Source organism: Sus scrofa, chromosome 13, assembly GCF_000003025.6.
Source record: "Sus scrofa isolate TJ Tabasco breed Duroc chromosome 13, Sscrofa11.1, whole genome shotgun sequence".
Taxonomy (NCBI): domain Eukaryota; kingdom Metazoa; phylum Chordata; class Mammalia; order Artiodactyla; family Suidae; genus Sus; species Sus scrofa.
In genome coordinates this window covers 131,186,013-131,211,642 of record NC_010455.5, presented here as the reverse complement: position 1 = coordinate 131,211,642, position 25,630 = coordinate 131,186,013, and the positions used below count along the sequence as shown (strand labels likewise).

Sequence of the window (25,630 nt, the reverse complement as noted above, 5' to 3'; positions counted from 1 at the left end):
CCCGAGCACAGCCATGCATCAAGAAAGAACCCCAGAGCTATGACCAGACCTTGGATCTCCCTGGCTTTTTCCATCCCCCCGCAGATGTTCCTGGAACTGGGGATCATGTAGATGCGCCAGAGATGCATCTTCAGCGATGAGTCGCTTAAAAACTTTTTTTTTTCCTTTTTTTGGAGAAAGAAGGGTGCCAGTAGATTATGGTGACATTTTGGATTTCCCCCTTAATTTCTGGTTACAATAGCATTTCCTGGACAGGACTTCTCCTTTCACTGTACCTTAGTTGGGCCCAGCTGATCTGTAGTCCTCTTTCCTTCCTCACCCAGTTACAGGCACAGGGCTGTCCAGTGGAACAGTACTGGGTGTCCCCTCTTCCCCAGGGGATGGCACTTCTTCGAGCCCCATCAGTGGGGGGTGTTGTAAGGAAGGGAGTCCACCCTGGAACTCATCCAGAAGTTCAGCTATAGTTCAAGCCCTGGAGACTTATCTACACCCTCAAAGCCTCTACACTAGTAATGATCAAAGTTGACTTTGACTTCTGACCAGGATCAGCTTCACAGGCATGTGACCCATGCAGCGGAGCAGGACTCCATGCTCAAAAGTACCCTGGGCTTGGTTTCATGCTTGGCTGGCGTTGTGTTGATGTGCTTGACAATTTCGTCTTTGAACTTCCGTTTTGCAAAGTGAAGTCCATGAGACGGTGGAGCAAGGGAGAGGCAGACAACACGCTTGTCCACTGCGATCCCTTGCCTGCCATTCACACAGAACACCCTCTATGGCTCAGGAGGACAGAATCCCCTCAGAACCACAGTCAAGGGGGTTCAGTGACTCTCAGAACAAGGCAAACGTGCTGTGTCTGCAACTGAGTACGCGGGGTGCTGGTGGCCCCAAGAGTCATCATCTGTGTTCAAAGTGGAATGGAAGAATGCAGAAAGGTGACAGTGGCATTCCAAGAAACACGATTTACCAGAGGCCCCCACCATAGCCTTTTTTACTCATGAGACTTCCCCCATTGGCCAGTCACTGAACATGATGACAGAAGGAGAGGAAGAGGAGGATGCAGTCACCTGTCTACGCAGCAGCCCCCTCAGGAAGCCGATGGCAGAGCACCCCAGGGGATTATGTGTATGATGAAGTGAAATAAACACAGCTGAGTTAGTTTTGATCAGCACTTCCACCGTGGTAAAAGCAAAAAAGTACATGTATGTATGGGATATGAAATCGAAATTCTGTAATTTCGGTGATTCTGCGTAAGAGTTAAAGGCTCTTCTATTTGCTTTTAAAACTGGCATTGTAAAATCGAAAGATGAACAGTAAAACTCATGCTGGGTACCTGAAAATTGAATTTCACTTTACTTAGAACGGCAGTAAATAGCAAATCAAAACCACCGTGACAAATTGAGAGTGAGACCACAGAAGAAAGGAAAAAGCTTATATTTTAGGATCTTTACTGGCATCTTTCTTCCTGTTTTTTTAACAAGGGGCTCGAGACTTTCAGTTTGCACTGGGTCCTGCAGATTATGTAGCCAGTTCTGTTTCTGACAGAAGATAGAGAAGAAGTGAATATTCAGTGTTTAAAAAAAAAGTTCTGGGATCACAGATCTTGTGATCGCTCAAAAGAACTGCTCTGTTAATGGGGCGGAGGCTCATGGGGTTTTTGGGGTGCCGTGGGGGGCTGGGCCTGCGCTGCAGTGCTCTGTGGGCAGAGGGTGGTGTGGTAGAGGCCACATGGATGTGCTCTGTACGTGAACTTGGCTAAGTGTCTTATCCCAGGCCATTGTTTTCTTTTTTAACTAACCATTTTTATGGAGGCACAGTTAATTTATAATGTTTCATTAGCTTCAAGTGTATAGCAAAGTGATTCAGTTTTATATATATATATATATATATATACACTCTTTTTCAAATCCTTTTCCATTTTAGGTTATCATGAGATATTGAGGCTGTTTTCTTAATCTGCAAAATGGCAATAACACATGCCTTGCCCATTGGTTAGGGGTTCCAGTGAAAGAATGGATATGGGAGTTCCCGTTGTGGCTCAGTGGGTTAAGAACCCCACTAGTCCATGAAGTTGCAGGTTAGATCCCTGGCCTTGCCCAGCGGGTTAAGGCGCTGGTGTTGCCTCAAGCTGTGGTATAGGTCATAGATGTGTCTGGGATCCCGAGTTGCTGTGACTGTGGCTGTGGCCTGCAGCTGCAGCTCTAATTTGATCCCTGGCCCGGGAACTTCCATATGCCACAGGTGTGGCCCTAAAAAGTAAAAAAAAAAAAAAAAAATGAGATCGAGAATGGATATAAAGGTAGTTTGAAAAATGTAAAGGATTGTGCCTGTATAAAGTACTTTATAATTTTTAGTATTACTTAAAAACCACAAAGCAGGAATCATGAACACTGCAGTCTTTGTTCCCTCTGATTTGCAAATTAATTTTTAATGAGTTCCTGCCAAGTTTGCATAAATCCAAATTCATTTCTTTTACACACATCTGTTAATAAATGTTTGGAAAAGAATATGGAACTTCAATATATTCACAGCTTTTTTCTTCCTTTGTCGTAATGTAATATACATGAATGTTTTTAAAGGCTTGTGTGGTTTAGCCAAAGTAAGAAAGTTTTACTCTATAGAAAATAAAGCAAAAAAGCGAAATATAAAGTAGCTTATACAGTATTCTGTGATTACACAGCTGTCAAACCTGTGCATAGAAAAATGACAAGGAAATAAACCAAAAGCCCAACAACTAGATAAATAAACAACTTGGTACAGAGGATGAATGAGCCCTAATCACAAAGGGTCCTAGCATAACATGGCCTACGGTTTTTCTCACACAGTTTGGATAACTTCTGGATTCAAATATGTTTTTTTTCAAATGTAACAGCTGCTCAGAGGCCAAGTCTGATTGATCAGTCCACTGAGACCACAACAGATGTGCTAATCATATCCATCAATACCAGCATGATAAATAGTTCTCTGCCATATAAAGAGGACTTTATCATAAATGGCCAACTGATACAATGGGATAATGGTTGTACTGGGCAGGAAAACATTTCTGCCTGTGACCTTGGGGAAAGACCTTCTCTTAGCATTGACATCGCTTTCCCATCTGTCCTTGGGATAGAGTGGACCATGAACTCTAAAGTGCTATCCATCACCAAAACCATTCTGTGTTTTGATGGCTTTAATGTGAACTTCAAAGCCTCATTGCCAACATTCCCTTCAGGGCCATCTGAAAGAGGAGGTGCATAGCCATGGGGACACCTGGCATGGACAGGTTCCATGTCCCAAAGTGACACAGCAGATCCGGACTCTCAATACCTGTTCTCAGTCCACACCAGCACAGCAACTGACCCGTGAGTGTTTGTTGAACTCAGAGTCATGGTTTCCTAGTTCATACATCATTTTATTCTCCTTTTAAGCTCTTTAAAGACAGGGTCATCAAATTCCTCTCTCTTCCCACAGCCCCTAGTGCACCCAAAAGGAGCTCAGTAGATGTGAATTCCGACATTTCAAGTAGCCTTCAAATGATGGCCAACACCCACTTTGCTGAGACAGATATTCCTACTCAGGGAGGACCCTGGGCTGCCCAGATCAGTCCTGGTGGATGCCTCCCGCCCACCAGTGGGAGGAAGAGGGGTACAGCTTGTGCTTTCTGGGAAAGTTGTGCAAACCAGCAACTGTCAAGTCCCAGAAACTCTTCCTGGTCTTAAGTCCACACCTTATGGCTTCAGGCTTTTCCTTGCTTTGCCCTCCTGCTTGAAATGGCATTTGGAATATACCCTCTGACTCAGCAATGAAAAATCGTCTGAGGCCGTTAGTAGCAACTGCATTTATAAAATCTCAAACCAGAACCGCCCTGATGTCCATCAGCAAGAGAATGAGCAAACAAAATGTGTTGTATCCTGACTAGGAAATGCTACTCAGCATTAAAAAGGAGCAAACCACATGGATGGATCTTAAAAGCACGTAAAGTGAAAGAAGCCAGACCCAAAAGGGTCCATACTAAATTTAACTCCATTTAAATGCAGTTCTAAAACTGACTTGAGGGAGAGACATCAGAAAAGCGATTGCCTGGGGGTGGGGCTGGGGCAGTTTGCTGGAAAGGAGGCAAAGGGAACCTTGTTCCTGGGGTGGTGGTTTATGGTCTCTATCATGACTGGGCTGGTGGTTATGTAGGTTCTGTTTGTCAAAACTCATTGAACTGTACACTGAAGAACCTGCCTTGTTTGCTAGGCTTACCCTCAGTTAGCTTCCTCTCCTTCCAGTATTTGGAGATGTGGTTTTTCAGCCTTTCAGTGGCTGCCTGGCTCCTGGCTCAGACCCTGGGAGGGGAAGCTGTGATTCCTGTAGCTGTGGCCACACTGCAGCTTTCTTCACATCCATCTGGGGTGGCCACAGCACGTAGCCCATTTCTCATCCAGGCACTTTGCTGGCTCTTTGGAAGGCCTGTCTCCACCACCCGCTGCCTCCCTGAGTGACTCCTCCCCCGAATGGGGCTCTTTCCCCCCCCCCAGTTGAAGATGCTCGTCCTCCTTCCGTTTAGCACGTCTTCAGATCTCAAGTTCTTTCTGCGTTTCCTCTTCTCCAGGCTAATCCTCACGTTTCCCATTCATGCTTCACTGAACATGGTTTCCAAATCCTTCCTCCTCGGTCTGTCCCTCCCCTGGATCTGGTCCAGCTGCCCAGGGCCCATTTAAATGATTCTCTGAAAGCCTGGACTGACAGCGCTCCTTCTACCTCCCAAGTGACTGCAGCAGGAGGATGCAGGCTGTGTGTCTTTGTCTGCACTACCCAACAGGTTACACATTTTTTTTTTTTTTTTTAAAGAAGAAGAGAAATGAAAATGTGCTGGGGATTCCATAACAGCGCCTTGAATGATTGACATACATGTGAGCGGGTAATGAATTTGTGTGGTGCCAGGGGGCTGATACATTAATAGATATAATTTGTAGGCTCCCAAGGAGAGGTTAAAGAGGAGAGCACAGATTCCTTTGAGCCGACTTGGTGCTCCCATGTCATCCGTCCCAGCCTTAATCAAGTTATCATATCAACCCCGTGTCTCCTGGACCCCAGCTCTCTGTCTGAATGAGGAAGAAATTTGCAGACAAATTTCTAGCAGCAGGAAGTTGGTGCTCTCCTGCGAGGCTGGCTGAAAAGTACCTGTAACCTTTCCAGGCCTCCCTCCTGCTCCTGCTGGGAGTTCAGTTCAAGTGGCTCCCTTATTTGATTACGCCTCTCAGGCCTTCTCTGGTGTAGGTATCCAGTTCAGCCCCGTGCCCACTGGCTCCCTATGAAGCAGAAAACATTAGAGGCACTCTTTTGTGAAATCATGGGGCAGCTGAGTGGGCCAGTCGTTTGTGGGTGTGTGTGTGTGTGTGTGTGTGTATGTAGACACACAGATGTGTATAAAGAGAGGAATGCTGTTTGTTAGCAAATGTGGCATTGATTTATATTCATGTCCTTTAATCATAGTGGAACTGAGTGGCATCTCCAAATTCTCACAATAAAAAAAAGAGAGGAAAAAAAAGACTCCTGCTAAGTGCTATATATCATGACTATTTTTTTTTTTACTGTTTGCAAAAGCTTTAAAACATGCATAATTTACAATCAATGGGCCAGACTCTCTTATTATGATTTTTCTCTGCTTCATGACTATATAATTCAAATTACAGCACTATATATTATTTTGTAATGAAAATATGAATTATGGTACTGTAATTTTGTAACTTTTCACTCAAAGGTTTTCTTGGGTTGGTGTCGTTGTGTTGGTGGATTTGTTCGTATCCATCTCTTCTGTTAATTTATGAGCGGACAAAATAGTGTGGGTGACCTGTGCTATAAGCATGCACCTGCACCTGCTCTTCCTTACCCTTTTAAAACAGTTTTTGTTGTTGTTGTTTGTTTGTTGTCTTTTTAGGGCTGCACAGGAACATATGGAAATTCCCAAGCTAGGGTTGTAACTGGAGCTGTAGCTGTGGGTGGACACCACAGTTCAGGGCAATGACCGATCCTTAACCCACTGAGTGAGGCCACAGATGGACCCTGAGTCCTCATGGATACTAGCTGGGTTTGTTACCGCTGACCCATGATGGGAACTCCCAAACTGGTTTTCTTTAGGGAAAAAAAAATTATTTCGTCACACAATCACCAAAAAACAAAAAATAAACAGCCCCCCTGTGCCTCCCCCACTCCCCAAAAAACCTGGCAAGTCAAGGCAATATTTTGTATTCATTTCAGGAAATATCGACCTAATCAAGGAAATAATGGTACCCCCTTTTATCTTAAAGTGCCCAAGACACTTGAGAAACCCGCCTGAGAGAAGCCCTTTCGGGTTAGCCTGTGGCTTCCGGCAGATGGCAATGGGGAGGAGCCGGTAGCATTGAACCCTCGGAGGGTGAAACTGGACGTGCCAGCGGGCTGAGGACAGTGCTGGGCTGGTAAGACGTGGAGTTTAATACCCATCCGCTCAGTCCTGAGGAGGGGGTTAAAGGTCGCACATCATCTGAACTCGAGATGCCTATTGATTCATCCCCGTTAACAGGCAGGACACTTGAGAACCCCATGCCTCGGGGCTCCTTAGCGTCTTTAGTGCGAGAAGACGACGGTGCCCGCGATTTCCCACGGGGGCCGAGAGTCAGGGGGCTGGAAGGCGGCGGCTTTTCTTAAAGGCCCTCACAAAGTCGGCTGGGATCGCAATGGTTAAAGAGACCTCGCAACACAAAGGGGCGTCCCGGCGGTAATGGGGAAATAAATTTGATTTTCTGAATTCTTTAGCAGCTGGTGACAAAAGGCCAGGTACAGCGCGCGGCGGGGGTGATCCGTGCCGAGGCGGCCCGGCGGGGTGCCCGGGCCCAAGCCGCACAAAGGCGGCCGCCGGCGGCACAAAGGCCGGCTTCGGGGTTCTGCGCTGCTGCCTGTGACGGGGGCCCATCGGCTGGGAGCAGCACGGGGCGCAGACAGGCCTCCGCGGAGCCCCTGGACCACCCGATGCTGCCCCGCCGTTGGCCTGGTTACGCGGGGCTGAGTCCCCACACACCAGCAGTTTTCACCCTGGAACTCCAAGGGCTTTCTGCTGGGGCCAGAAGCATCGGGAGCGGGGGCGGTGCTTTTAAAGCTTCTATCAGTTCATCAAGAAATGTCCACACACCTGTTGCCAAATTCAGCCTTCTGCTACAGCCTGGGAGGGATCACTAGAAATTTCCTGAAATTTCTCCAGATTCCTCCTGGCTCAGTGGACTGGGCCCTCCCTTGTTTCTATTTATTGGGTTCTAATTGGCCGTTTCCTGAATCTTGACTGTAAGCCTGTCCAGTCTGTAAGTTTCTTGAAAGGCAGTGGTGGATCTTATCCTTCCTTGTTAGGGGAAACCCTGCACAAACGTAGCTGCAGGGCATCTAGGGGCAGGAATTAATGCTTTATTTATTCATTTATTCAGAAACATTTCCCCAGCACTTCTCACTGGCTCTACCTGGCTCTGATCTCAGAACCTTTTCACCCCACCTGGCTCCTGTCACATCCTACTCCTAAGTCAGCTCCAGTGGCAGTAACCCCCAAACTCTCCTGAAACAGAGTGTCTGGCTCCCCCACAGCCCCAAAAGCCCTGCTGGTAAAAGCACAGATTCTCTTTGCCTCAAAGATGTGTGGGAGCCGGATTTTCTCAGCACCACTCTGGACCATTCCAGCTTCCACGACCTCAGACACTAGCCAAACGTTGGTCTCCTTTCATTTACCTCCAAAATGAGGCTGTCCGTAAAGTTGACTTTATTTGTGGAGGATGTCAGATTCCAGAAGAGCAGGCTCAGACAGGAACAAAATGGGTTAAATAACATAGGCTTACCGAGGCTCTTCTTTTCACACTCTTTCTGAGCAAATCTGTACCTAAAAAGAAGCCTGATGTCTTTAACTGCTATTAAAATACCAGGGGTCATTTTTAAAAATTGCTGAAATGGGGGCCCCTGCTAGATAATTTCTTCCTGAGGCTTAATTCCTTTCGGCAGACTTGTCTCCTTGACTCTTTCTCTTGGAACCAACACCACCAAATAAGACTAGCAGACCTTCCTGTTGCAAGCCCTTCCGCTCTATCTCAGAGGAGTCCTGTCTCCTGCTGGAGCCAGTTTCTTCCAGGTTAACCCCTAACTGGGTTCAGTGGAATGCGGGACCCGTGTGTGTGTGTGGGTGTGTGTGTGTGTGAATGTGGGCCCGTGTGGAATGCAGGACCCGTGTGTGTGTCTGTGTGTCTGTGTGTCTGTGTGTCTGTGTGTGTCTGTGTGTGTGAGAATGTGGGCCCGTGCATGTGAGTGTGGTGTTTGCAATCAGCAGCGTGAAGCCTGGAAATGAGGCCTGATTACATGAGAATCTAAATATAGAATAAGTACCCTAGGAGTTCTAGGAAGATAAATTATTCTCACCCCAGCACAGGGACAGCATCTTACAGTGTGTTTGTCTATGTCATGATGGAGGAGTGATGCTGATAGCAAAAGAATATAATTATCATTCTCACAGGGTGGCAGTAAGGACGGTTCCAGCTGCTTCATTGCATTTGTTATCAATTGCCGCATAGCAAATTACCACACACTTTGTGGCATAAAGCAACGTCCGTTTGTTATTCCACAGTTTCTGTGGGTCAGGAGTCTAAGAGCAGCTTGGCTGGGCTCCCTGTCTCAGAGTCGCTCACGAATCTTGAATCCAGGAGTCGACCAGGGTTGGGTTCTCATCTGCAGCTTGACTGGGGAAGGATCCCCCTCCAAAGTCACTTGGTTGTGCACAGGATTCAATTCCTTGAGGGTTGTTGGACTGAGGTCCTTGGCTCCTTGAGGGCCTTTGGACAGAGGCCACCCTCCAGTGTCCTTCTCTCTATGGCAGCTTACTCCCTCAGAGCCAGCAAGGGAGACAGTCAGTACAGAGTCTGCTAGTAAGATGAGCATCACAGTCTTATGTAGTGTCATCATAGGAGTGACCCCCTGTCATCTTTGCCATAGTCTGTGGGTCAGGAGGCCCCGCCCACACTCGATGGGAGGGGATTACGCAAAGGTGTGGATACAGAAGGCGTGAACCACGGGGGCCTCCTTCCAGTCTGTCCACCACATTCATTTCACCCACAAATAAACCGAGACCCTAAGATGACGGTGTGCCCTGGTCACAATCTTAGTGAGTTAGTCTAGTGACTAGAGTAGTCTATAGGCTGGACACATCTAACATCTCAGTTCCCATTGTGCCTCAGAGGGTTAAGGGCCCGGCATTGCCACAAGCTGAGGTGTAGTTCACAGATGTGGCTTGGATCCGGTGTTGTGTGGCCATGGCGTAGGCCCCAGCTGCAGCTCTGATTCGACCCCTTGCCTGGGAACTTCCACATGTTGCAGGTATGACCCTAAAAAGAACAAAAAAAAGTCTCCGAGAGAAGGGATTGGCTTGAACAAGTAACCATAGGAGTGGCTGACCAGCAGGACGACTGGAACCAGGGCTCAGAGCCCTCAGGGTTACCCCTGTCCCCTCTCCCCACCTCAGCCAGAGCTCCAGGTCTCTAGCCCCATCTGGTCCCTGAGACCAAAAGGAAAACCATCAAATAAATAACAGTTCTCATCCCAACAGGGTGCTCTCGAAGAAAAAAACAAAACAAAACAAAAAACTGCTCAGATCATCAACTCTGGACAAGCGAAGGCTGCTTAAATAGCTAGTTTCCTAGGGACCACACGTCCCTGACAGAGCACAGTGTAATAGGCCCCCCAGCTTTGCTGCTGTAATTTCAGTAGGATTACAGTTCCCACCACAAGAAGTGGAAGTTACTTTTAATTTGACATGGAGAGAGAGAGAGAGAGGGAGATTCTTCTTTCTGGGTCCAAATTTTTGTCTTCTCTCCTTTCTGCACTGGAGAGAAAAAGTAGTGTTTTCTGATCAGGGTCACTGCCTTTGGTCCACAGCCTCCCAGGAAGCCATGAGCAAAATCTCCTCCTCCACGTGGGCTCTTAGCAAAGCAGCCTCTGGCTGCATCCTCTCTCCACAGTCCTCAGAGGATACCTGGGGGCACAAGTGAAACAGGGTACAATGAGTTCTGAGTTTGCCCATCTTGAGGTTAGAAGCCCTAAGTTATTTCCTTGCTGGCTGTAAAGAGCTATGGTCACTCCATTTGGTGGAGTCATTCAGAGAATGTGAAGAGGTTGCTTCTCGGATCAGCTCACTAAGTAGTTCTGACCCTGGGCTGCTTTTGAGTTTTCTCTCCTGGGTCCCAGTGGACTTTGTTTTTTTTTAAAAAAAAAAAAACTTAAAAAAAATTTTTAAAGTATAGTTGATTTACAATGTTCCTTCAATTTCTGCTGTACAGCAAAGTGACCAAAAATTTTTAAATTAAATTATTTATTCTTATTTTTGCTTTTTTAGGGCCGAACCTGTGGCATGTGAGAGTTTCCAGGCTAGGGGTCGAATTGGAGGTGCAGCCACCGGCCTACACCACAGCCACAGCTACGCAGGATCCGAGCCGCATCTGCAACCTACACCACAGCTCATGGCAACGCCCACTGATCGAGGCCAGGGAGTGAACGTGCATCCCCATGGATACTAGTCTGGTTTGTTATCGCTGAACCATGATGGGAACTCCAAAAATTATTTATTTTTAAGTAGAAGTGTACTTGATTCAGGTATATAGCAAAGTGATTCAGTTATACATCTGTATCTATTCTTATTCGTATTTTTTTCCGTTATAGGTTATTACAAGATATTGACTGTGCAGTTCTGTGCCATGAAGTAAGTATATCTTTTTGTTTATCTATCTTACACACCAGTAGTGTGGATCTGTCAATCCCAAACTCCCAGTGTATCCTCCCCTCCACTCCTCCATTGGTAGCCATACGTTTGTTTTCTGTGTCTATGAGTCCATGTCTGTTTTGTGAATAAGGTCAGTCAGATGGACTTTCTGAAGGCTCTTGCTTTTCTAACAGAAATCAGAAATAGACTTCAGAAAAATAACCATCAAATCATCAAACCATTCAAGAAATAAAGAATGATCATTTATTTCAGCAATCAGATGGTCTCTCCAGGATGCCTAACTAATTTGGTAGAAATCTTTCTGTTGTGGTTATTGCTGTTGTTGTTGTGTTGCTTTTTAGGGCTATACCCATGGCATAGGGACGTTCCCAGGCTAGGGGTCGACTCAGAGCTACAGCTGCCAGTCTACACTGCAGGCACAGCCATGCGAGATCTGAGCTGTGTCTGCGACCTACACCACAGGTCATGGCAATGCCAGATCCTTAACTCACTGTGCTGGGCCAGGGTTCGAACCTGTGTCCCAGTGCTTCCAAGATCCCATTGTGTCTCAGCAGGAACACCTCACTGCTCTTCTTTGTAGCCCTGTCTGGACTTGGACAACATTTGCCCCAGAGTCTCATCACAGCATGAGAGTGGGGATTTCGTCTAGTTCATTTCATTTTCCTTTTTGTAGGACTTTCCAGCTCACAGTGGCATATGTTTGATGGCTGGATGAATTGGTAGATTGCTTTAAGCAAAATTTCTTTGACCTGGTTGTTTTGAATCTTTGTTAACAAATTGCCTGCTAATATTCCTGTGCATATGAGCCAGCATAGACTTGACAGAGAGCTGCCATGTGCAGACATAAACTTTGAATAGGACAAAGACAGGAAATACAGCACAAATGAGTCAGAGCCTTCTTGGAGATCAAAAGGAGATTGCACCCCTATTATTCTGTGTTCCTAATCATTCCCTACATTTACTGAGCACTCGGTGTCTAGACAGCATGCCAGGGGCTTTACAGAGCTATTACAGACTCCCTTTAAAGTTCTATTATGCTCATTTTACAGAAGAGAAAACTGAGGCACAGACAAGATGAAGTAGGTTGCCCCAGGTCACCTACCTGGTGATGGAACAAGTGAGCCTGAGCTGTCTGGCTCCAGAACCCACCTCACAACCACTAAAGGACCACAGGAGCATTGTCCTAGGTGTACATTGGCTGTAATTCAGGGTCTATGGCGTACTAGTTCCTCCTCCTGGTGCTTGAGTATACAGAGGAAAGCCCTCGGGTATCTGCCCTTGAAGTTCTCTAAGAAAGGGTGGAGGTGGGCCCTCAGACTAGCACACAGGTTGCTATAATGCAGGATGAAATGGAAGTGACATCAAGAAGGGTGATGTGCTAAGGGGGATGGATCCAGAAATGCATCCCGTAGGAGCTATGTCTTGAAGGATGGGGGAATCTCTGGGGGAGGGATCCACATAGAAGCTGTGGAGGAAAGAAGCAGGGCAGAGGGTGGGGGCAGGTACCCACCAAGGAAAGGGAGGCTGCACATGAGACGGGACCAGCACATGGAGGGTCCAGCTATCTGCCAAGAGGATGCAGGCAATTTGGGAAGCATTGCCAGGGGCTAGTTTCTTTGTTTGTTATTTATTCATTTATTTCTGGGCATACTCTCGGCATGTGGAAACTCTCCAGAATATCCCCGTCCAGAGAGTGAACCCATGCCACAGCAGTGACTTGAGCCACTGTAAGACAACACTGGATCCTCAAGTCACTGAGCCACACAGGAACTCCCGCCAGGGGCTAGCTTAAATGAGCCAGGAGAACCTGCAGTCTGGATGGATGAAGGCAAGCTTGGGAGGGCTGAAGCTCCAACTAATAGCTTTCTGTCTCTGTTAAACAAGTTCCAAACATATCCCTCCTTTCTGATGTTTCTGTCTTCACTGCTGGTTTCTAACAAGTCTCTGCTCCAGTTCCTACTCACCCCCTACCCCGTTACCTTCTCATTCGGATTTGCCTTCCATGGGCGTGTCCTAGCACCCTTTACAGATTCGCTCCCTAGCAACTGCCTGGGAGCCTCCCTGTTCTATCTCTGATCATCCTCTCAATCTCTCTAGCTGCTCCTCTGCACCCCCAGTAGCCCTCAGCCATGGAGCCCTCCCACGCCCCCACACGCCACGTTTTAACTATCATACAGATGGCCCTTTTGGCCTCTCTCAGCCTATGTAAACATTATTAAAATCCCGTTGCGTACAAAATGAGTAGAATCCACTTCCTGGCTTTAAAATGAAGTACTGTTCGAGAGGTCCTTGTATAAGGTGTTCATGGGAAGGTCCCAAGTTTATCATTCCTGTGGCAGATTAACCTCCATCTCTGCCCAAATGTGTCCAGTGGTCACATCCATGGCACCTTTCTTCCTTCCCAGTGCCACTAGCTGGGATGGATCCAAACCCACAGAGAAGGTGAGGCCACCCCCCAGGAATTCAGTTCCTCTACTTCTCCTCTTGGCCCTATGGCTTCTGCTCACTCATGCCTCCTACACCCTGTGGCTTAAAGAGATTGTGCGACAATGCAAACACTCTTCAAAGGGGGTGCCTTGCTCATTCATCTTTGGAGCCACTTAACATGGCGCCCGGCACACAGGAGTTATTCACTAAGTGGTTATTGACTTGCTTCTTTCCAGTTCACCAGACTTCATGACCCTGAATCCATTCCTCAGCCCTCCTCTGCTTGTCTGGCTCACAGGAGTGGTCTCAGCATCCTGGCTCCTGCCACCTGGGTTTGTAGGTCTTGTTCCCTGACCCGCATCACAAGCTTAGCTCCATTCTGAACCATCTCCCCTTACTTTGTCCCTCTAAAGCTATCAAGCCTACAGCTTGATTTCCAAATGGAGACAGTGGGCTTTAAAATATGTTTTAAACTCCAAAATGCTGTGCAAATGTAGAGAACACAAATAAGATAATAATGAGTTTTCTACAGAAGACCATAATGGTAGGAAGGTGGAGGTAAGGAATGACTTTATGTATTTATTTTATTTTATTTTATTTTATTTTATTTTATTTTATTTTATTTTATTTTATTTTATTTTACTTTACTTTACTTTATTCTGTCTCTTTTTGCTATTTCTTGGGCCACTTCCTGCGGCATGTGGAGGTTCCCAGGCTAGGGGTCGAACTGGAGCTGGAGCCGCCGGCCTACGCCAGAGCCACAGCAACACAGGATCCGAGTCATGACTGCAACCTACACCACAGCTCACTGCAACGCTGGATCCTTAACCCACTGAACAAGGCCAGGGATCGAACCCATAACCTCATGGTTCCTAGTCAGATTCATTAACCACTGTGCCACAATGGGAACTCCAGGAATTATTTTAAAATACACAGCCAAGGTAAATGAGTTCAGTAATCTTGGGAGAGTAATTCTCTTCTTGCTTAACAAATACTGATGAGATATATCTTGCATATTTTTAGTTGGAAACAGAAATGATTTCTTTCAGTAGTATAGGCGTGATTTCATTCCATCTCCTTCCAAAGACTATTTGAGAAACATACAATAAGTTATCAGCCAGAAAAGGAGAAAGAATTTATTTATCGGCCCTGGCTTTAAAACTGTGACCACTTCCCTCTCTGTCTCTTCATTGTTAAGGATCATGGAACAGATGCTCTGTAAAGTCCCTCCTGGCACTGATAGTCTCTGGTTTATTCGAGAAAACTGAGCCATTGTCTTTGCTTTCTTGCAGGGCTGAGTTCACTTTCCATGTGTCTCTCATTATTTGCCAATCTTTGGTTAAGCATGGTTTTCCCTCACGAGACCAAGAAACCCTCCCGGGTCAGGACAGTGTCTTGTCCAGGTTGGTGCCATCCTGACTCAGCGCCTGGCACATAACAGAGGCTCAGTGAATATTGTCCAGTGAAGAGGTCCCAGGTGCTGACAACAGCTCTGTCTTCAGGTATGTGGACAGCTGGGCTGACAAATGGAACCGAACACTCATATACGTGAGGAGGACTTTTACTGGGAGGAAAAGATTTCAAACAGCTTGTCTGAAAACCTTCTGCGGGGGTGGGGGTGGGGGTCCTTTCAGGTGTCATCTGAGGCTGGTGATAAGGTAAAGCTAAAATGGTATCACGTCTCCATTGGACATGGTATTTTCAGTTTGTGTTTTGTTTTCTGACTCCTTCTAAATTTAGCTGGTGTCTGTCTGGCCATTGATGATCTCTGACAGCATTTTAACATCACAAGCATCTTCGTAGGTTGCTGGAGAAGAGCCTGCCATGTACTTCTCGCCATTGTTTTAGGAGTGCCTGGGGTGTTGTGGTTGGATGATTCATCATTCCATCTGAGCTAAAGTGATGTCAAGACGTCATTTTTTCCTTCTTTTTTTTGTCCGCAACCTGGCACGTGGAAGTCCCTGGGCCAGGGGGTCAGGGATTGAACTTGTGCCACATTCGAAGGGACCCTGCTGGGTCCTTAACCATTAGGCTGCTAGGGAACTCCAAGATAGCATTTCTTAAGTGGAAAACTCAGTCATTCATCCAGATGTTTTATCTTCACGGAGCAGATATCCTTTGGTAACATTTATATATCAAGGTCTTTATCATGGCGTTCGTTATCTTGAAAGGGTCCAAGAATAGACAAAATGTTGAGACTGTGCAAATGCTGCTAAGCTGCGGGACCGGCTGAAGGATTTCCTTCCCATCAGAACAACTACCATGGTCTTAACTTGGTCACTGTATTTTTTTTTTTTTTTTTTTTTTGTAGGCAGCTTACATTACTCTTGGATTTATTTTCCCTTGGGAAAAATTAATTTAGTAAATAGGATCGTTCAAATGGGAAACATTGCAGGAGGATGCTACAGTTGGGTTATTGAGATACATTAGCACAGTATCTCATGCATCAAGGTCCTTCTGCCTCATCTCCTTCAGGCCTGGGAAGGATCCTAAGTGGCACGGGTCCAAGATCTGTTGGCTCTGGGGTCTTCGCCAAGGAAGTTCCAATCCTGAACAGATTCAGTGGGCAGAACGTACTCTGTAAACCCAAGTCAAGAGCCTGGAAAACAGCCGGACAAGGACTATGCCTTGCTTGGCTGGGCAGATAGAATGAGAAGAAAAAATAAATAAAGAGAAGCTGAGGATGGGAGTAATTCAAAAAGTCAAATCCAGGGGCAGATAAATAGAAAGAGGGGAACTATTTTACTGGTTTAAAACTGAAGCAATATAGGCTTGAGTATATAGGGACTCGTGCCAAGTAGTTCAGTCCTCTGGTTATATAAACAGGGAAGCCGGGGCTCAGAGAAGGGCCAGGGCTGCCCAAGATCACACAGCTAGTTAGGGATGTGTCTGAAATTGGAACCCAGGTCTCCTGGCTCCAGTGCTGGTAACAGGACACCCTAAAGTCATCCAAAACTTATTTTATTAAGATTACTTGTGTTTATTTAATAAAGCCAGAGCATCAAGGAAGACAAAGCAATTTAATTAGCTATGATTCACCATTTCTGCAGGCCTCCGATTCCTTCTTCCCCACCCCTCCCCTTTTTTTTTCTCTGAAGAGTGCTTATGAGGGTTCAACTGGCCTCCAATTCTCTCTGAAGCTTTGCGTCTTGCAAGAGGAAGAAACTAATCTGCTTTGTTGCATGAGGGGAACCTGTAAAAATACCTATCTGAGGTCTCACCAGAGTAGCCCTTCGGAGACTAGGATCTTACCCAAATCTGCTTTTCTTTCAAAGCCCTTTTCCCTCCCAGTCTTTAAACATAAGGTAATGCAAACATTTCTTAGGTAGTCTATGCCTCTTTCCTGGACTACGTGGCAGATAGTATTTTTGAAGCATTGATTACTATAGTCTCATTCCCCTCCCCCTCCCTTTCCAGCAGACGCATACACAGCTGCGATTTCCTTCTGCCCCAGGCCCTTCCTCTCTGGTCCAAACAGCTGGGATCTAATCCCATCACTTGCTGCTTCCAGGAAGGGTGTCACCGACAAATGCAAAGAGCCAAGCATCAATTCCTACCTGTCACCGGGGAATGGCCGTGAACAGAGCTAGAAGAGTAACCAGGGTCAGGGTATGAAGGCTTTACATGCTAAATGAGTGTTTTCTCCATCCCACAGGCCTAGGGGTGGCCAGAGGACGTCTTTAAAGGGGAAACACCATGATCAGATTTAGTGTTTAGGACAGACCGTGCGGGAGAGGAGTAACAGACGGAGTTGAGCCGCAGAGAGGCCAATCATCAACCTGTTGTGATTGTCAGAAGGAGAGGTGCTGATGGCTTGATCTTGGGCAGTTCCAATAAGGATAAGAAGGAGCCGGGTTCAACAGGGGAAAACACAGACGGGAGGATTGGAAGGCTCTGGCTATGCTAAGTATTGAGAGTGGAGGTTAGGAGTTGGAAGTGAGGGAGGGGAAATGAGAATTCTGGTCTGGGGGATACAGTGTTTCTAGGGGAGGGTGTGGGGCAGAGAGAAGGGAAGGGATGTGGTGATGGGAGGGAAGGAGGCGCAGAGGGAATGACAGGTTCAGCTCTGGTGCGTTTAAGGAGCTTGCGGGACATGCAGGTGGACAAGCCCTAAGGGGAGTTCTGAACGCAGGTCTGAGATCAGGAAAACCTACCTCGAAACATGCCACCTTGCAAACCAGATGGTGATGGAAGCCAGGGGCGTGAGGCGCCAGTGAGTCTATGCCTAAAGGAATGTCTAATGCCCTAACTGCTGGATCTGCACCCCAGGCACTGTCACTGTCTTAATCTTTTTAAAGCACATCTTGGACCCAGTTACCCCACTGATGTACACAAGCTGCGGTGGCTTTTTTTAACGCAGACGCAAAGATTTCTTTCCAGGTCCTTTAGGACCTGGCCTCACCTTGCTCTTCTAGAATTATTTCCTCTACATGCACATATCCCTATGTTTCTTACGTATTCAACCATCCTTTCTCAACTGTTTTAATTCTCATGCTCATTCTCCTCTGTCTACTTAGAATGCTCTTCCAACTCTTCCTGCTGAAATGATATCTATTCTTCCGAGGATCAAATGAAATATTTCCTGATCCCCCTGATGCATGATCTGTTGGGTTCCTAGACCTCTTAGTTTCAATGGTACTAATACTTCTGCTCTGTGATACTCCGTCACATACCTTGTGACCCACCCCGCCCCCGGAACTCCCACACTGTGTGGCTCAAGGAATGCCGAGAGAAAGTAGGTCAGATTTTGTATTTGAATTTCAAAAGTTGAGGATGTGGAGTTGTAAGAACCCGAACTTATTTATTTTGTTTTGTTTTTTATGGCCGCACCCACAGCATATAGAAGTTCCCAGGCCAGGGATGGAATCTGAGCCACAGCTACTACCTTCGCCACAGCTATGGAAATGCTGCATCCTAATCCACTGCGCCAGGCCAGGGATTGAACCTGTGTCTCTGCAGCGACCTGAGCCGATGCAGTTGCATTCTTAACCTACTGTGCCACAGTGGGACTCCATAAACCTGGACTTTTGAGTTTGCCTTTTATAGGATATGTACTAGAGTTGGAAGATTAGGTTAAGCGCCAGGCTTCCTTACCCCCAGATTAGATGAAGATTCCCCAGATTGAGGGGAGGGAAAGTTAGAGGGAAGTTGATGAGGGAGAGAGGTTTATGGGGTTTGGGATGAGACCAGGCTTGGAGAGAGCACTCAAACAGAAGAGGACCCAGTCTCCAGGGGTCAGGCAGGCCCTGCTCTGGTGGGCACAGGTGCAGACCACTCAGTCTCCATCCCAGCCGGTTGCATAGTAGGGCATCGTGGTGCTGAGGAGCCTCATCAGCTGTCCTTCCGGTTGGACCACCACTTCCTGTGGACCATCCATCAGGAGCCATTCCTGTCCGTGCCCAGGGGCTGTGTATAGTCCCTGTCTGGCTTGCACCTGTGGACCACTCTCTTTCCCACTGCCTGGGACTCTCTGAAGCCCCAGGATAAAGGGTGGCATCCTGGACCTCCAGAGGATGGCTGGTGAACTTCCCTTCACCGTATCGATACTTCTGTGGCATTACATGGAAGCAGCTCGGAGTTCTCTCTTGCAGAAAGAGATATACTGCTGTAACATATTGACATCACATGATAATCTCTCTTGCGTTTATGAATCTTCCTTACCTGGGTATCTTCTGCTTGCCTCTCCAGATGTACTCTCTGCTCTTCCTCACTCTGCTCTCTTCCCCAGAGGCAGCTCAGTGTAGGCTCTGGGCCTTTGGACGTCCTGTTGGGTTCAGCCAATGGAAAGCCCTGGCTGGGAGGGTGGGATTTGTGCTCTCAAGGGAACACTTCCTGAACTCTTCTCTCCTGAGGTCCTGTAACCTCTTATTCTTCTTGTTCCTTCCTTATAGGGGTGTAGTAGTTTCTTTGTCACACATTAGTCTCTGTTTCCCTATGCCCTGCCTATATCTTCATAACTAGTACCTTGGTTAAGCTTCTTCTTTTTTTTTTTTTTTTTTGTCTTTTTTGCCATTTCTTGGGCTGCTCCCACAGCATATGGAGGTTCCTAAGCTAGGGGTCCAATTGGAGCTATAGCCACCGGCCTATGCCACAGCCACAGCAACACGGGATCGGAGCCACGTTTGCAACCTACCCCACAGCTCACGGCAACACCGGATCCTTAACCCACTGAGCAAGGCCAGGGATTGAAGCTGCAACCTCGTGGTTCCTAGTCGGATTCGTTAACCACTGAGCCACGACGGGAACTCCACTAGTGCCTTAGTTAAGCCTCTTTGAATTATCCTAATTTGGTTGTGACTCTGTTTTCTGCTGGAACACTCTTGCTGATTATATTTTCCAAAGATGGTTAAAATGACATTTCCTGTCTCACCTGCTCTTCTTATCTTATAATGTGACTTTGAGAAATCTCCTTTGAGAGGAAGTGACACTGTAACTTCTGAACTGATCATAAAAGATGATACAGCTTCTGCCCCAGTCTCCTGGGACACTTACCTTTGGAGCCCTGAGTCGTCATGTAAACAGTTTAGCCTCAGGCTGCCATGCTGTGAGGAAGCCCAAGCCGGCCCACCCACCAAGAGAATGTGAGGCAAGATGCCTGGCCAGCCCAAAGCTGCTTCAGCAGCCCCTATCTGGGTATGACTGCAAGAGAGCCCTGTGCCAGAATTGCACAGCTAAGCCCTTCCTGAATTTCTGTCTCATAGATACTGTGAAAGATGCTAAAGTGATTGCTGTTTCAAGCTGCTAAAATGGGAGTGAATTGTTAAGCAGCAATCGATGACTAGGGCAGACCCCGAAGGATATGTCACATAAACAGCTCTCCCTTTTGAGCTGCGAGTTTCCTGAGGGTGAAGGGATCCATGGCTTATCATCTTCCCTAGAGCAGCTATCACACAACAGTCCATTCATAAATATTTGTGAATGGCTCCAAAGGATGTGGCTGATTTGCGTTTTGGTCCTCAAAGGCAGATTTGCGTGTTCTGCTCACTTGGGAAATAAGAAATGGAGACCATTGCATTGTTGACCTCTTAAAGGCAGACTGTGGGTTCTGCTTCTTTTACTTACAAAAAAAAAAAAAAAAAAAAAAAAGCCTCTTTGAACCCCAGTGACCAGGAGCAGATGTCCCTCAGATTTAAGATATTCCTTAAAAATAATATTTACACTAAGAGGTAGAGCACTAATTGTGCCAAAATGAGATCATGGACTTTCCCAAAGACTTATCTAAAGCCCCACATTAAGGGTGGCCTCCCTGTTGTCTCTTCTTTGTGTGTGTGTGTATTTTGTCAGTTCAAGGCCAGAACAAGAATGGTCTTAAACTGGGAAATGGAGTTACGTGTGGGGAAAGAGGCCATTGCTTGGATAACATTCCTGAGATGATGGGCTTGAAAAAAAAAGTAGGAGTGCCAGAAATTTCCTGGAAAGTTTATTTTTGCTGAGATTTAAGACTGACTTCAGACCATTAGAGCTCGTGAATAATGCCAGTTTGTTGAAACATGTAGAGAGCCAACTGTCCCTAGAAATGAGGTTCTCTCTTGCCAGCTGAGAGTCTTGTGGTCTGGACCGCCTCTGTGCTTAACTTAGGACAGACCTTAACGTTTAAAAGCAAATCATAAGGAAAGGGCGGAGAGATGCAGTGTTGCCAGTAGGGCTGATAGGAGCTCATCTGAACCAGTGCCTCTCTCAGGGATCTTGTGAAAATGCGGAGTCCAACTCAGGTCAACTAGAGGAGGGCTGGGACCCCGCTGGTCCACGGACTAGGCTTTAAGAAGCTGCCTTGTAGTGGGCATGGCTTCCTCCCTGTAGGAGGGCCCCATCTGACTCACCTCCGTTGGGCAGTCCTTCCATTGGGGTTCAAAGGTATTTTTGATTTCAAGAAATCTTCTAGTAAAATGAAAATGCCCTGGGGCTGGGCCGGGGTGCAGAAAGGGTCTCCACCTGAATTTGGTCATACTATTGAAAATAAAATTAATCATAGTAGCAACTAAACTTACTGAAGCTTAGCCTTTGCTGAGCTCTGCGCTAAGGGCTTTGCATGTTGTATTGACTCATCTAATCCTTAAGATCACCTGGTGAGGCAGGTCCTAGTGTGCCCTTCTTACACAGGAGGAAGCTGAGGCACGGAAAAGTTAAGTTCCCTGCCCAGTGTCAAACAGCTGGGGTGGAGCAGCACTGAAATGGGCTGTCAGACACCAGAGCCCCAGATCCAGAGGAGGACATGGGAGGCTCCCATATGTAGCAAAAGAGTCAGGTCCTGGGGGAGGATGGGAGACAGTGTGATGGGTCAGCCTGGCCAACCTCTTAGTATTTCCAGGGATGACATGGCTACATATTTGGCTGAAAGTGGTGTTGCTTTGTCCCCGTTAAACCATCTATTATGTCTTTATTTAGTATTTACTGGGCACACAATGATGTGCTAGACCTTGCACTAGGCGCTGGGGTAACACGCAGAATGAGCCACAGCCCTGCCTTCAAGGAAGTGGAGTGGACCTGTAGCAGCACCGGAAACAGAAACACACAACTACAGGCTGCTCATCTCCCTGCCATTTTCATGCTCCTGGAGCAGAACCTTTCAAATGCTGAAGTTACAAAGTCTCTGTCCCCACTTAACTCCCTCAAGGATTTAGTTGGTACTTTGGTGGCATTTCAGTTGAGACCCTCTGCATATTTCCACCTCTCTCTCTATGCTCGGGCTGTATCCTCCTTCTGAAGTCCCCTTCAGTCCCTTCCCCCTTGCCTAAATCCTACCCAAGGACAGGTCACTTCCTCCATAAAAACCGAACAGATCCCCCAGCAACTCACATCACGTGGGCCTACACTCATCTCGGGTGACCAGTTATCCCAGTTTCCCTGGGGACTGAAGCACTTCCTGGTGGATTGCATTTCTCTTGCTGCATAACAAATCCTCGCACGTTTAGCAGCTTAGTACAACACCCATATTAGCTTGCAGCTCCGCAGGTAGACGTCCAGGCGTGACATGGCTGGGGCCTCTGCTCAGACTCTCAAAGTCTGAGTCCAAGTGCCGACCAGGCTGAGTTCTCATCTGGAAGCTCTGGGTAAACACGCATTTTCAAGCTCATTCAGACTGTTGGCAGGAGTCAGTTTCCTGCAAGGCAGGACTGAGATCCCCCTTTTCCTTGCCAGTTGTCAGCTGGAGGCCACTCCGGTCCTAGGGGCCACCCACATTTGTTGCCATGGGAACCCCCTCCATCTTCAAAGCCTCATTGGATCCTCATTTTTTGGTGGTTTTTTTTTTTTAATTTTCCTTTTTAAAAAAATTGATGTATAGTTGCTTTACTGTTTAGTTTCAGGTATACAGTACAGCCACTACGTTTCGTGTGTGTGTGTGTGTGTGTGTGTGTGCATCCTTCAGACTCCCTTCCTTTATTGGCTATTACAAAATATTGAGTCTAGTTCCCTGCACTATACACTAAGTCCTTCTTGGTTCCTCTTATACTTTAAATCAACTTTTCCATCTCGGATTCCAGACCTTCCTTTGATAAGGTCAGGCCCACCCAACTAATCTCCTTACTTTACAATCAACTTATTTACACTGGCAAAATCACTTCACAGCAATAACTTTTTTTTTTTTTTTTTGCCATGCTCTTAGCATGTAGAAGGGCCAGGGATTGAATCTAAGCCACAGCAGTGACCCGTGCCACAGCAATCACAACACCAGATCCTTAACAACTAGGCCACCAGGGAACTCCTAAATTTAATGTTTGAATAACTAGGTGAGGCCGTGTGCATTAGCAGGGTGTAGAATTGGGGGAGTCCTCCTAGAATTCTGCCTATCACATCGGGAATGAAAGATCTTAGTGCTGAAACTAGGACAGTCCCAGGCAAACAGGGAGACTGCTGGCCACTCTTGGTCAGTTTAGCAAGGGCTGGGCTTGGGCTCTTCGTCTCTCTTCCTCACTTCCAAACCCGCCCTACTGCTCCGCACGCAGTGTGTTCTTGGTAAGATGTACCGCATCTGAGCGGCAAGGCAGCTGGTGCTCTTCTATACACCTCTGTGCCCTGTAGCACCAGGACAAGCAGAGCATGGCGGTTGAGACCATGAGCATCAAGTCAGACAAAGCCGGATTCAAACTCTGCCTCACCAGCTTTGTGATCTTTGACTAGACACCCAAACCCTCAAAGCCTCACATATTTTTGTCTTCTATAAAATAAGTACGGTTACTATACCTCCTAATACTGTTGCTCTGAGGGTTGAATGAAATCATGTACATTAAGCGTTGGACTCAAGGCCTGGTGTGTAGGAAGCGCCCAGGGAAACCAATTATCATTATTATTACCAGAGGAGCCGGTTCAATGCCAGCAACGAGGTATCGCCTGCGGTGCCGTCTTTAGGCAAGATGCAGAGGGATGGGCTGTCTGGCTGACCATTCACCATCTTCCAGCGGTTGGCAACGTAGAAGCGTTTTCCTGTAGCGATCTCCTGGCCAGCCTAGGTAACGGAGCTCTGCTCTGAAAATTCCTTCAGTAATTTAGTGCAAGAAACACATCTTCCTTCAATTTAAAACTTTCGGGTGGTACAGCAGGACAGATGTTAAATATTTGGTGTGTATGACTCCAGAGGCTAGGGGGTGGGTGGGTAATTCTGAATCCTTTGAACATCCCAGCGGCCTCTCTGGATGAAAGGTGCATGTTGAATGTGGCATTCGATGAAATGAAAAGAAAATAATTTTCTGCTCAAACAGCTGTGGGGTCTCTGCCGACCAGAGGGATGTCTCAAAGCAGTGAGGGGACCCGAGGGCACCGGGCCCTTTGGAAAACATCTGGAAACGGCACATCTAACTCCAACGTGGCCAATCAAGGATCAAGTTGTTTATGGAGGAATTCCTCAGTTTCAGGGCCTTTCCTTCAAAAAAAGAAGGCCTTCTAGTACAAACTTGTGCCGCGAAGCGTGCGCTAAGGGAGGTTTATTGTTTCAATTAAAATAATTTCAGCTTTGAACGATCCTTTGCAAAACAACACACAGACACAAACAAAAGACATCCAAACATCCCCTTCCCCTCTTCTTCCTCCTGAAGCGCACCGCTCTGGCTTGAAGGGGGGTGGGGGGACTCACTGCCTTTGTCCTGGATCCAGCAAACCAGGTGGTCACACAATCAGTAAACCAATAACAATGACAGACATGACAATTTTCTACTTCGCTGCCATAAACAAACACGGAGCAATGGGGCAGAGAAGGCCTGAGCCATAGGCAACAACGTGGCTAGAAAAGGAAGACAAACAGAGTTGGGTCCCAAGATTGAGCTGAGGCCTCAGGCAGCTCCAGAGCTTTCAAAAAAAAAAGAGTCCCCTCCCTCCCTCCTCCCTCCTTCTGCACAAATGTTCCAATGAAGGCTCCCTTAATACCTAAGCTTAGTGGAGCTTAGCGAACTGTAACAGGCCCAAACAGGGGCTGCCGTGACCTCCACCATAAATCACTTTCCGGAGAGAGATGTGCCTCCCTCTTCGGCCCTCCTACACCGCCTGTAGATTAGATTTAAGAAATTGAAGTTGAGGGGAAATGTTTTTTTTCAAAGTTGCCTTTTCCATTCGGTTTATTTATGAGGATCGGATTTCCCATCATGAGTGTTATTGTTTGAAATCTTCCTAAATCTGTGAGCTGTCCTGTGCTCTTTGTCCATGTCCTTGAAGAGGAAGTTCCATCCCCAGTTGACTTTGATGTAATTTATAGTAACCTTTTTGAGTGGTTGCCTCTGGACCAACAAGGACTCAGAGGTCGTTTAAGTCCAGCCATTCCCCACCATGGCTGGTTGTCAGCACCAGCTTGGAGGCTTCTGGGCCCCATGGAACCAGACTTGGGGGGGTTGACCCGGAAGCTGTGTTGAAATGCCCCTGCCCCTCGTCCTACCCTTGGAGAATCTGATACAGCTTCTTGGAGGCTATACATCTGGGACCCACAGGAGGTATAAACCTGCTCCCACCCCGTCATCCTCAATGTATAGATGTGAAAACTGAATTCCAGAAAGAGGTCGTGATCTGTCCAAGGTCATCTGATAAGTTCATGGCAGGGGTCTCCTGACTGAGTCCAAGACCATTTCCAAGGTCAGAGAATCCCCTGAAACGTTCTCTTTGTTGGTCCACAAAGACTGGGACATTTCGCCAGCAGTTGTATGTGTGTGCGATTCTGACTCCAGGGCTGAGGAGTGGCCCCAGGGGACAGGGAGTGCCCGCATGCTTGGTTTACAGGGAAGTGGCCTCTTCTGGCAACCACATTCATGTCACCAAAACCTCACGTGGAAGCACTGAGCTCCTTGCCCAACTCACTCCATCTGGCTCAGCATCCTCTAGTCACTTCTCTTGTCTGGAATGTTTGTCCAAGACTGGTCATTAGAGCTATCTTTGTGATTCACAGTAGCAATGATATCATTACTGGTGAACTCTTTCTTTCCTTCTTCCTCCCTCCCTCCCTCTCTTCCTTTCTTCCTCTCTCCCTCTCTCTCTCTCTTT

At 47.0% G+C, this 25,630-nt stretch overlaps 1 long non-coding RNA gene across 3 annotated transcripts in view; it reads left to right on the top strand.

Moving 5' to 3' along the window:
• Positions 1–25,630, top strand: part of LOC110256390 — a 93,911-nt gene that overhangs the window by 54,102 nt on the left and 14,179 nt on the right. For 2 of the 3 annotated variants that reach the window (XR_002337829.1, XR_002337827.1), the window contains exons 1-3: positions 6,307–6,425; positions 10,684–10,723; positions 14,464–14,673. This is a non-coding gene — a long non-coding RNA (uncharacterized LOC110256390). Of the gene's footprint in view, positions 1–6,306; positions 6,426–10,683; positions 10,724–14,463; positions 14,674–25,630 lie in introns of those variants that run through there. The other variant, XR_002337828.1, reaches the window with a different exon arrangement.